General features: G+C 34.3%; 1 protein-coding gene across 1 annotated transcript in view; it reads right to left on the reverse strand.

Annotated features, from left to right (window-relative positions):
* The window catches only part of LOC126375645 (brain tumor protein), a 626,498-nt gene that overhangs the window by 466,720 nt on the left and 147,479 nt on the right, over window positions 1–12,299 (reverse strand). The gene's annotated exons all lie outside the window — the stretch shown is intronic.

Genomic DNA, 12,299 nt, shown 5'->3' on the forward strand with positions numbered 1-12,299 from the left:
GTCTCCTTATGTCAATTCTTTACCCCTGGGTCGTAATTGGAAACTGTTGCAACACAATTTGCCAAGCACCTGCAATGGAAATGTACTTCATTCTCCCTCAGTCTGATTGAGCATGTTGGTGCCCAGGAGAGGGACGTATACAGGCTATTTTCTGTACCCAAAGGTTGCCTGGAAGAAACTGCTACACGAGCAATATAGCTGCCTGTTGTGCCTTTTTGTATCTGTTGTCCTTATTTCCGTATCTTGTGTCAATTGTGCTTAATAAAGTATTTTATCTATCTATTTTTGTTTTATAATGGATAAGAAAAGCTGTCACGGAGTGAACACCTCTTGGACGCAGGGGCAGACCCAGGAAGCTGCAACGAAAAGACGACCTGTATGCGTTTGAGACGGATTGAAGAGAGGTCGCTCAGAACAGGGAGAAGGGGAAGCTCAGAGGGAGGCCTTTGCCCAGCAGTGGGACAATCAAGGCCAGTAAAAAAATGGATAATAACAACTTTTTACCGCGTTTCATCGCAGATTTTCCTCATTAAATTTTTCGCCGTCAGAGAGGCTTTCAATAATGTGTCGATGGAACAGAAGATACGAAAGGAAATAAATAGCATAAACGCAGTTCAGATAAGTATACCTACTGACTTTTAAGCTAACGTCATCCGTGCGATTTAACAAAACGTATTAGATGAAAGAAGCGGGAGAATTCGGATTTGATAGGGAAGAACTTTGATAATTCCTTTGCCGAACTGATATTTTTTCCAAAATGGCTGCTGACCTTGCATCACTCAAGGATAAGTGTTGTTGGTTTATTTTGGTTGCGGTACGACGGTGTTTACTAGATGATAGCCCTCAGCGCTCCATTTGTCCGGCCAAGTAGTTTCCAAACCTACAATATGTCAAGTCAAAATAAGTAACCATGGTGTCCTAGTGAAATAGTTCATTTTTGATTTGTCATATCCCAGTAAAGAGCATAAAACTTATTTGCAATATTATTTCCAGCTATAATAAATTTGTTTCGTAGTAAACACGGTTATAGTGATTACTATAATATGAATGGTACAGAAAGGAAGCGGTATTGGCCTAGATATGGTGTCGAAATACGACAGTCTATTCGATAGCTTGAGTGAACGGACTTCAAGGATGTTAATTCAGAGCTAGTGCTTGACAATACATACCTAAGAAAATGCAATGAGATACTTTTTAGGCTACGTTCCTAAAAACAATACTACTACTAGCCATAGAGGCCAGCCAATCAGCACGCGACACCAAACACTTCAGGACCCCGATACCGACCCCGTCGGCATGGTTGACGATTTCCCTCAATCAGCGCTTATCGCTATTGACCCACTAGGGTAGATTAATTCTTTTAAATATTTTCCTCTCAGACGACACCCTGAGCCGAGGTTCCGAACTGGGCACCTTCAGGCCTGTTGTCTTAAACGTTGTACCGGGTGGTTTAGCGCTCCCCATTTGTCCGGCCAAGTAGTTAATAAAGTCACGTCAAAAAAAAAAATACTACTACTCAGTCTGTATCCACCCACTGCTGGGTATAGACCTCCTCTCTTTCACGCAATCCTTTCCGGTCCTGTGCAAGTCTCATCCATTGCTTTCCTGGTATACCTCACAATGTCATCTGACCACCGGGCTGATGGTCTGCCTCGATATTGCATAACATCCCTTGGCCACCATTCAGTAACAGCCTTAGTATGGACTAAGGCAACAACATAATGGCTGTTGTCTTCCCGTCGTTGTATTGTCAAAAACAGTTTTCTAGATAACAGACTTAATATGGCATCTTTTATTTTGTTTTTGAGTATAAATAATAGCCCTTTTTATTACTCCCAGGCACAATTACATCTTCCATCCAGCATTCTGATCAAAATAAAGAAAAGCAATATATGTAACAACATAATTCTTACATAATGTGATCCAAATAACAAGCAACAATTATTTTTATAATGTTTTTCTACTCCTCTACTTTAATCTGGCATTTAAATAACCAAAAAGTCTAATATAAGTACATACATAATTAAACTCTTTGAAAAAGTGTACGCTCTATGGCCTATAAAAGCATTGTTTACAAAGTGTAACTGTACTATAATGTCGCCAAAAAAGCATTGTTGTTGTTTTTTTTTTTTGACCTGGAAACTGGCACCTTTACTTTGTTTGGTGCCATAGATATACTATAAAAAAAAAGTATACATTTGCCGCCATTTATCCGCGCGTTGGAAAATAAATTGGAAAATTTTTGTGTTTCGTTTCAAAACACTAAAAAGTATAAAATATAATATCAACACTGCAGTAAAACCTACCAATGTACCCAATATTACCATATCACACAATACCATTCAAAATTTACATCTTCATTTTTATAAATAAAATTTTTCTTTGTATAATTTTTGTTTCATTTAAAATTACGTCGTCGTAGAAAAAGTATTGTATGCAACGTTGTATAACTAGGTCAAAAAATGCTCGTGGCGTCTCTTATTGCGATGTTCGCCAAGGCTCACATCGCAACTCACGCCACTCGCATTTTTTGACCCTTCTTATACAACTGTTGCATAAAATACTATTCTGCTATTACATTGTATTTTTGAATAATTATGTACCCGAGTCAAGAGAAAACTGGTAATTATCACGTTAAAGCTGTACAACGCTATCTATTTTGTTTTTGGTGTTCGTAGCCTGAAAAGTGCCTCTGCACTGTGGGACGTCGGAGTTGTGGAGTTAAATAAGAGACGTGTGTCTTCTAAGACGGTCGTTTATTGTCTGTTTATGGATAATGACATATAACATAGATATGTATATTACATGGGTGTGGAGGTACACACTACACCTCCCTTCTTTTAGAGAAAAAAAAAATACAAGTTAATTATTTTTTTTTTACACATTCATACTTATATAAAAAGGCAAATGTTACTATGACTCATAATTTTAAGTTCGGTGCAATATATATATTTTTTTCTAATTTACCTTTTTTTTATTTATAACCTCATTTGTATTATTGTCACCTAAATTTCATTTAACAAATCACAATAATATATTATGCAGTATTACCTGTATATTATGAAAGTGTATTTTTGTTCGTACATAATCAATTCTAATTCATTTTATAAAAATAATCCTTAGTAATGAAAACAATAATATGATATCGATGATAAGTAACATTTTTAAAAATTACACATACAAAGCAATTAAAGCAATTTTAATAACTGAAATGACCACTGTTCCTTATGAAAATTGTATTATTATATTTGTTTCTATACGATACATTATACCTATACATACTTTATCTATCATTAAGACCTGATTTTTTTTAAGTAAAATTAACTGGTCTATCGGAAAAATAATGGAAATGTTACCGCCTTAAAATCTTAACACTATCATAACTATCTTAACATTTGATTACAATAATATTCTTACAATATAATAATAACAACAATGCATAGATATTTACTTTTATTTTTATTAATTTTATTTCTAATGGTGTTTTTTATTTATTTATTTAATAACTATATTTTTATTCATATTTATAATATTTTTTTCATTATAATGAATATATACTTATTAAGATTATAGTATTAGGATTACAAAAGACGTAGGTACGTACCGTTCATGATCTATTAATTTATTTTGTCAAATCTAAAATCAGATTGAACACTTTTTCATTTTAAACAATTCTCTTATTCTGTCCCTTGCTGCTTATTCAACTTTTTTCTTTCATTTTTAATATTCATTATTTACTTAATACTTCTTTATCGCTACTTTATGCATTATCGCAACTTGCACAGCCTCTCCTTCTAATGCAGTATCGCACAACCAACTCACACAACCTGGCCTTTTAATACAGTTGGCGCAACTCACACAACAACCAACACACACAACTTACAAAAACAACTTCCAAATGCCTTTTAATGATTCCTATCAAAACCTTTTAATGTAATATCTCCTCCTACCAAATTCTTTAATGCCATATCTATTCCTATCAAATACTTTAATGCAATATCTCCTCCTACCAAATCCTTTAATGCAATATCGATTCCTATCAAATCATTTAATGCAATATCTCCTAGTACCAAACCTTTTGATGCAATATCTATTCCTATCAAACACTTTAATGCAATATCTCCTCCTACCAAACCTTTAATGCAATATCGGTACACTTAATACCATCCCTTTGGTATTTTATTTTGAGTAGCCGGCTACTTACTCGTATTATATTTATTCATTTATTTATATTATTATATTTATATGAGGTACTCTTCTTTCATTTATTATAATTATTTATTCATTTATTGGTAACATAGTGCTCAATATGGATTGTGCGCACATCCTTATTTACAATTGTGGTCATTTTTAAGTCTCATTTGGACACCAACTTATCTCACGGAGAATACTCGATTACACCATGATCGAATGGAAGGATCTGACCCACAATGTATTATCTATAGGGTCAGAATTAAGACAACTACATAAAGGTCTCCAACAGCATTCTCAGAGGAAGCTCGTTCACACTGTGACAAACGGAAGGACCTGAACCCTATGTACCTCATACGTGTACCACATATTGAATAAATCCTTACTTTCTTTTTACGTTTTACTCTCATTCCTATTTTGAGCTTTCAATTTCATATCGAACTTTTCTTCAGTACATTCCTTCCATTAAATTGAAATAACGCTTTAGCTAATAAAACATTCGTGTTGCACTTGGGTGATCAGTCCAGTTGCTTACGTAAGCTTATCTACCAAAGTGTTAATAACATTTTTAAGTCATTTCGCGAAGCTAACTAAAGCATTTTTTTTTTATAATTCCACTTACTACATACATTTTTTTTCGCATGAAAATGATTATTTTGTTTAAAAACATCATCATTCCTAAATTCGAAACGCGTCTCTACTAATCGAAAGGACGAACGGTACCTACTAAATATACACAATAAACATTAAAATCCAAAAAATATTTAAATATATATATTATCTACTGATCACGAATACACATCATGATTACGTTCCCAGTTACTTGAGCTGGAGCGAAGTAGAAATATTTGAGATCGTCAGCTAAAATCAAATTGCGACGTTACTAAGCTCTATCCTTTATACTGGTGAGTAATTGTACATATACAATAAACACTAAACAAATATATTCTTATTTTTATTTAATAATGTAGACCTTCTTGTCCTGACTTATGAATTTTATAATGCTGCTCAGTTCGAAGTGAACCTATATTTTTACAGAATATTAATGAATAACAAAATCAATTACTTAATTGAAATAATACTTTAAGTGTAAACATTTAACTAGAAAAAGTAACTGTTCTCAAAAATGAAAAGCTGAAAGATAAACGACACTGATCAAATATAATAATTTAATTATTGACTGTGAACAGGAATCGAACCTGTAACGTGTAGCCATTTGCAGGGCTATTTTAATCAACCAGCTATTCGAGCTTCTATGCAACTATCTTGCATACAACTGCAACGTAAGCGAATTGTTCTATTGCAATAACAAGTATCCAGTGACGCTTTAAGCAGAATGATAAACGATGATATATTTTTGTATGATTGTACCTACTTATCATGTTTTATTTCTAATTTTACGACTTTTACCTGCTTAATAGTTTTATTGTTTCCTAAAGTTCTTCATCAAGTTATCTACGTATGGTTTTCTGTGGTTAAAATAATTATTAATGGATAAGTTAATAATCAATCACGAAATAACGTATATAATATTATTTAATGTAATAAAGTGAAATGGAATTTATCTATTCGTCATGTTTAAGTTTACATAATAGATTTGTTTATATCTACAATTTTAACTGTGAATCAGAAAATACTGGATAGCTCCCAATAGTAGTAGTTGTATGGAAAATTAGGAATGTTTTTATATTGTTTCTATTAATATTCGCTACTAAAATAATTATCATTAAACATTGTATGAAATAACAACACTCAATGGTATAAAAAATGAAATTGCATACTTATTGAAATTATTTACTTTCATTACGAATTAGAAGAGAATGAAATCTATGTGTGCTAAAAAGTTATTTAGTCACATAGAATATGTTAATATATTTTGGATAACTTTTAATAATCGTCACGTTTAAACAAAAATGCTAATTCTAAACAAAATGATGAGCTGCTGAATATCTACTGTTTACACTTACCTTTTCAGGAAATACTGTTAGTCTGTAACTCAAAACACAAGATTACACAAGTGATCAAATAAATGTGCCTAGACTGATAATTGATAAAACTCTTTCCTATATTACTTACTCCACTGCTAATTGGTTCTGAATTGGTATTAAGTACTTCGTAAATTATCGAAATTCAGAGAGAAAAAAAAAATACAGTCATAAACATGTTAAAATGTTCAATTCTGTAGTTTACGTTTTGAAAGTAATTCCGTACTACGTGTATATATTTATTAACGTTGAACGATTGTTAATTCTATATAAAATTTTCTTTTAAACCGCCTACCAAAAAAACGTAATCAAAATCAAATCGTAAAGTAAAATATATTCGAATGGAATTTCCATTTTTTTGAAAATAAAATGAGTTAAGAAGATACATTATAAGTACAATTATTAACGAAATATACATTTATATTTAGATAGTAATAGCATAAAATTTTAAAAACGTTATGAATTAAAACTATGCATTGTTATTATAAACGCTAAACACGAAGGCTTATAGTACGTATTAGACTTATATTTAAATATAAGAAATGATATATGAATATGCAAAGAAAAATAGTCTTCAAATGCCCTTAATAGGGTCAGGTGCGCACCTATTTAGATTAATTTTATAAATGCTTAAAAATAATTCGATTAACTTGAAGCTTACAAACATTACATCATATTTTACTAAGTGAATTAAAAAAAATGTTCAATGAAAGTGGTGATTTTCAAACCAAGAGTCACTTTCATATATTTTTAAAATAAATCGTAAATACCTCTTCTTCATTCTTGATAAAATTTAAAATAATGTGGTAGCCGCATCTGAACCGAATTTATAAAATGTTGTTAACCACTTTTCCGTAATGATAAACTCGCAAGCCGATGATTTCGCACAACTCCCGGCTGCCTCCTCATCAGACACCATCTACACCATCAACCGGCTGCCTGCATCTTATCTCCTCTTATATCCGACTCGAACAATACTCCGCTGGATGGCTCTCTGATCTTCCTTAATTCCATCTTCCATCACCATAAGTTGATTACCGCACCACATTTTTACTTGTTATATTTATTTAATTTTGCCGATAGTCCAAATCTTCTTGTATTTATTTGGTATTTTAACGCTTTTCATTATATTTAATTTCTTGATTAGTAGCTATGTTATTTTATTTTAAGTAATCTAAATTATTAGTATCCTATATTTTCTTATGTATTAAAACTTAATTTTATGTGCACTGTATTTTTAAATTGTTCTTTGTACCCGGTCCCATATTTGTTTTTTTTTTATATTTAGTATTTACTATTTTATGGTTTTTTTTAAGTCCTTTTTACTCGCACATTTCACTATTGTAACTCGTGCGCAGCGCCGCCGTAAGGCAGCACTGGCAGGGTCGCCATGCACTGTGGGACGTCGGAGTTGTGGAGTTAAATAAGAGACGTGTGTCTTCTAAGACGGTCGTTTATTGTCTGTTTATGGATAATGACATATAACATAGATATGTATATTACATGGGTGTGGAGGTACACACTACACCTCGTTAAGATACCAACATTTTTCCAATGTTGTTACATCAAATGTAAACCTATTGGTACATTGGCTACTTGGCTATCATCATCAGTTGAAAAGAAGCCTTTATCATACCCGCGATCTTATAAGAAACAATTTACAAAAAAGTTACATGAACCAGCATAAACCATGTCAGGGGTATTTAGCATGGTCTGATTCATCCTCCTCACTATTCGTTACGAAGTCACTATACTAAGACTAAGTTTACTTTAGTTTAAGAATACTAAGTTTAAAACTCGCGCTCTTAAACAAGTTCACTGATTTTAGCGGACCTAATTGACAAGTCATGATAATTATATGCTAAATCTGCAACACTAGCGCCTGGGCCGCGACTGAGACTTTCGTGGCGTGGACTATACAAGGTGTTAGTGACATCGTAACGAAAACTTTGAGGGATGATTCAGACCATTATTCTGAGTTGATATCAAGTGGAATTTTCGTCGCAAAGGTATGAAACGGAAAATAATTTAAAAAACACTCAAATTTTCATGAATTTTCCGACAGGAAATTCAACTTGATATGAACTCAGAATTATGGCCTGAATCATCCCCCTCAGTATTCGTTACGGTGTCACTAACACCCATACCTACTTGTATTGCTACCGTATGAACTTGTACGGGGTGTAAGTGACATCGTAACGAATACTGAGGGGGCTGATTTAGCTCATTATTCTGAATTAATATCAAGTGGAATTTTCGATCGCAAAAGTATAGAATTGAAAATAATTAAAACAATACTAAAAAAAAACATGAATTGGCAACGGAAAATTCCACTTGATTTTAACTCAGAATCATGGTCTGAATCATCCCCCTCAGTATTCATTACGATGTCACTAACACCCAGTATATAAATACTGGTATTAGTTTTCTTTCCAGCCCAAGTCATATATGGAATTATTAACATCACTGCAGTATAAATCATAAGCAGTTGGTATATTTCACGTTGCGTTACTGAAGATCGTTAACCGAAATAGGGGTTTTCGATGTGGTTGATTTATGATCTGTTTGTGCAAGGGTATATTTTATAGATTACGTTTGATGGAAGGTGACTAGTATTTAGTCATGTACAGTGGCGGCCTTAGCAAAATAGGTGGAGCGAGACCTCGTAGTGGTACGGTCACGAGCATTAATATATATACACTTTGGTACCATGTCACATTAACTTTTTTGACAAATTGAACTGTAAGTCTTACTAAATGTCAAATATGTTAGTGCGACAGAGTTCTAAAGTGGGTACATTTATTGCTCATGACTGTACCCCTCAGCCCCTTAAAATATTTTTTGTTTCGATTAGTTTACAGGTACCTGAATAAACCTATTTAAACCTTTTAAGAATGTTGTTTATGGCCACCCTATATGAGTTTTATGTGGCCGCAATCTAACCCGATGAAGGTAGTTTGTGACCAGGGTGAACCAGTTGATTCCCCCCCCCCCCTTCAGCCCACACCCCGCACCGCCCTAGGGCAGACAAACTTAAAATGTCAATGTGGTTCTGTGAGTAACCGGCTTGTTTCTCAAATGGGAGCGCCATTTCGATTCCCGGTACTGGACTTGCATCAATAACTTATTCATTTGTTTAAGTGCAATTTGTCCATTTGTAGATATAGACGACGATACGGCTCACCACCTATCATGTTGGTGTAACGGAAAGCTCAAGTGAAGCGTACTCAGTTCATCTTGCGATGGATGTTGACTCTAACTAAAAAGGCCGCATTGAAGCAATTCATTTTAAAAATCAATATTGCAGTTTAACATTTGCGCTTAGAAAAGTAAGAGTGCAATGTCGACAAATGGCATAACTATCATGTTTGTTTTTTTAATGAATTGCTTCAATATGGCCTCTTTAGACCCCCTGCTCTAACCTTTCCCCGTGACCATGAGTTGTGTACTTCTATTGTGTATGAGCTCTATAAATGAGCAGGAATAAGTTTTTATTATTATTATTATATACTGTTTAAATGTCAATAATGGCAGTATAAAATTTCATACTCAACTTTTAATACTTAAGCCACGACGTCGGGGCGGAGCGACATAAATGTAGAATTTCAATAGCTGAAAAATTTTATGTCTATAAAATCCCCTTTCCATTTCTCGTTCAAAGGTCGATCGCTTGGTGCAGGAGATAACATTCAATGGCATTCCATCGCGTACACAATAGTGCTTCTCCTTGTATGGATAGTTGGGTAGACTCGTGTAGGGTTAAACCGGTTATTTGAACCGGATTATTTGGTAAATACTGGTTATTACCAGAATTTCATCATCTCCCTAGCATTATCCCGCAGGGTCCGCCTACCTAACCTGAAGGATTTGACAGGTCCGGTTTTTTACAGAAGCGACTGCCTGTCTGACCATCGAACCCGCGAAGGGAAAACCAGCCTAATACAAGTTAGGTCACATACCTCCGAAAATGCATTTCTCGGGAACGTGAGTTTCCTTACGATGTTTTCCTTCACCGCTGAGCACGTGATAATCATTTATTAATCATGAATTCGAAAACAAATTCGACAATCATTGGTTTAGGCCTGTAATCTGTATGACTAGATTCGAACCTGCGACCTCAAAGTGGGAGGCAAACGTTCTACTAGCTGGGCTACCAGAGCTTGGTTATTACCAGAATTTAATGAAAAAAAAACATTAAGTAGCTCGCATTTAAGATTTTTACTACTAATAGTAATAGTAAAGGTTTGAGTCTGATTCGTACTATAATTTGCCTTACATCAATGTTGATAATTTGATAATGCTCTACTGCTTTATTGTCATTAGATGCAAAAATCTGGATTCCTTCTCATTTCCTTGTAAATAAACTTATTTTTAAAATAGCCAAGCCATAAACATTCATTTCTTTAAACCATAGCAATTACGCTAGCGCCACTAGAAAACAAAACCGGTCATTAAGACCCTTAATAAAGTTACCCGTGTAAAATCCGGACCCGGGTGTAAGTCGTTAACCGGTTAAAAACTACTGACGGAAAACCAGTTTTCTTCCCGAGAAACGTAAAAAAATCACTCAGAATTATCCCAGTTAACTCTCCATGAAATCTTACCATTAATCTTGCAGACTTTTCGAGAGAGAAATAGGAGGATACATTAATGTAAACGATGGTGCTTATACTATAGTACCCGGTTTCTTTTTTAAAGGCGGTTAGAGGCGAAGTCTCGAGAACATTCCGTAGTATGTTTTGTACAATACAAACATACATAACTATCATCATCACTAATTTAAGAGACATCAGGCTCTTGTCGGTGTAGCATTCTCCATTCTTGTCTATCAAAGACCAATTCCTTCACTTCGTTAGAAGATACGACGTTCGCCTTCTCTTTAATCTGTTCCATGTAAGCTCTTCTTGGTTTTCCCCTTCCTCTCTTTCCTTGTGCTTCCCTTCTATGATTTTAATACATTCCTCGTGTCTTATTAAGTGTCTAATCATCTTGCCTCTTCTGTCCTCAATGACTCGTCATATTTGCCTCTTTACCCCTACTCATACTAGCACTTCCTCATTAGTAACTCTTTCAGTCCAACATTATTCTTTCCATCCTCCTCCAACACCACATTTCAAAGGCCTCGAGTCTCTCTCTGTCTTTCTGAGTCACCGTCCACGTTTCACATCCATAGAGGGCTATACTCCATAACTATATACATAACTACTTACATACAAACATAAACTTCCGTTTGTGATTCCATAACGAAGTGTACAGCGCCAAAAGCAACAAGATAATTTGCAGTCACTTTCAATACGAATTCTTAAGATGTCGCTCCTATCCGTAACGTTGGAATTGTCAAGAATCTTCAATCGACCCTTACTGGAATATCCTACCCGGACTGAAAAGCAACTGAACGTACCAATAAACAAAACTAAACTAACAAATTCAAATTCTTATTTTGAATCGTCATTTTTACATAACGAACGTCTCATCCGCCTAAAGCTACTACAGCTTCTCACGACCTGTAAAGCCGGGGAAAATGCGCTGCAAGAAAAACCTCGGCACAAAGCCCTATTTCTTTAAAAAACCATAAAATATTGTTACAGAATTTAGTATTTTAGCTGCCTAATATAAGTTCCCAGATAGTTAATCCCGTGTATTCATATTTTCTAAATCTTCTAAAGTTGACCAAAAAGGATTTTATCTTATATAGGGTATTAGTGACAGAAAATTCCACTTGATATCAACTCCAAATCATGGTCTGAATCATCCCTCTCAGTATTTGTTACGGTGTGACTAACACCATAGGCACTTTTATGGCTCCCTGTACGTACTTGAAGTGATGTCGTATCAAATACTGAAGAAGGTGATTTAGCTCATTATTCTGAGTAAATTTCAAGTGGAATTTTCCGTCGTAAAAGTATAGAATTTAAGTAATTAATTAAAACGCAAAATGAATTTTGCGACGAAATTGGTTGCGCAGCCGTGTGATGTACTATTTATAGGTACAATTGCATAAGTACATTATGTTGGTAGCGCAACGGCCATGGGCGTGGTACTGAGATAGGGTCGAAGTTATCTTTATAAACTCAATCAAACGTCCGAAGTGATTATACCTAAATGGGCATTATGCGTTGCTAC

This window comes from Pectinophora gossypiella, chromosome 19, assembly GCF_024362695.1.
Source record: "Pectinophora gossypiella chromosome 19, ilPecGoss1.1, whole genome shotgun sequence".
Lineage (NCBI taxonomy): Eukaryota > Metazoa > Arthropoda > Insecta > Lepidoptera > Gelechiidae > Pectinophora > Pectinophora gossypiella.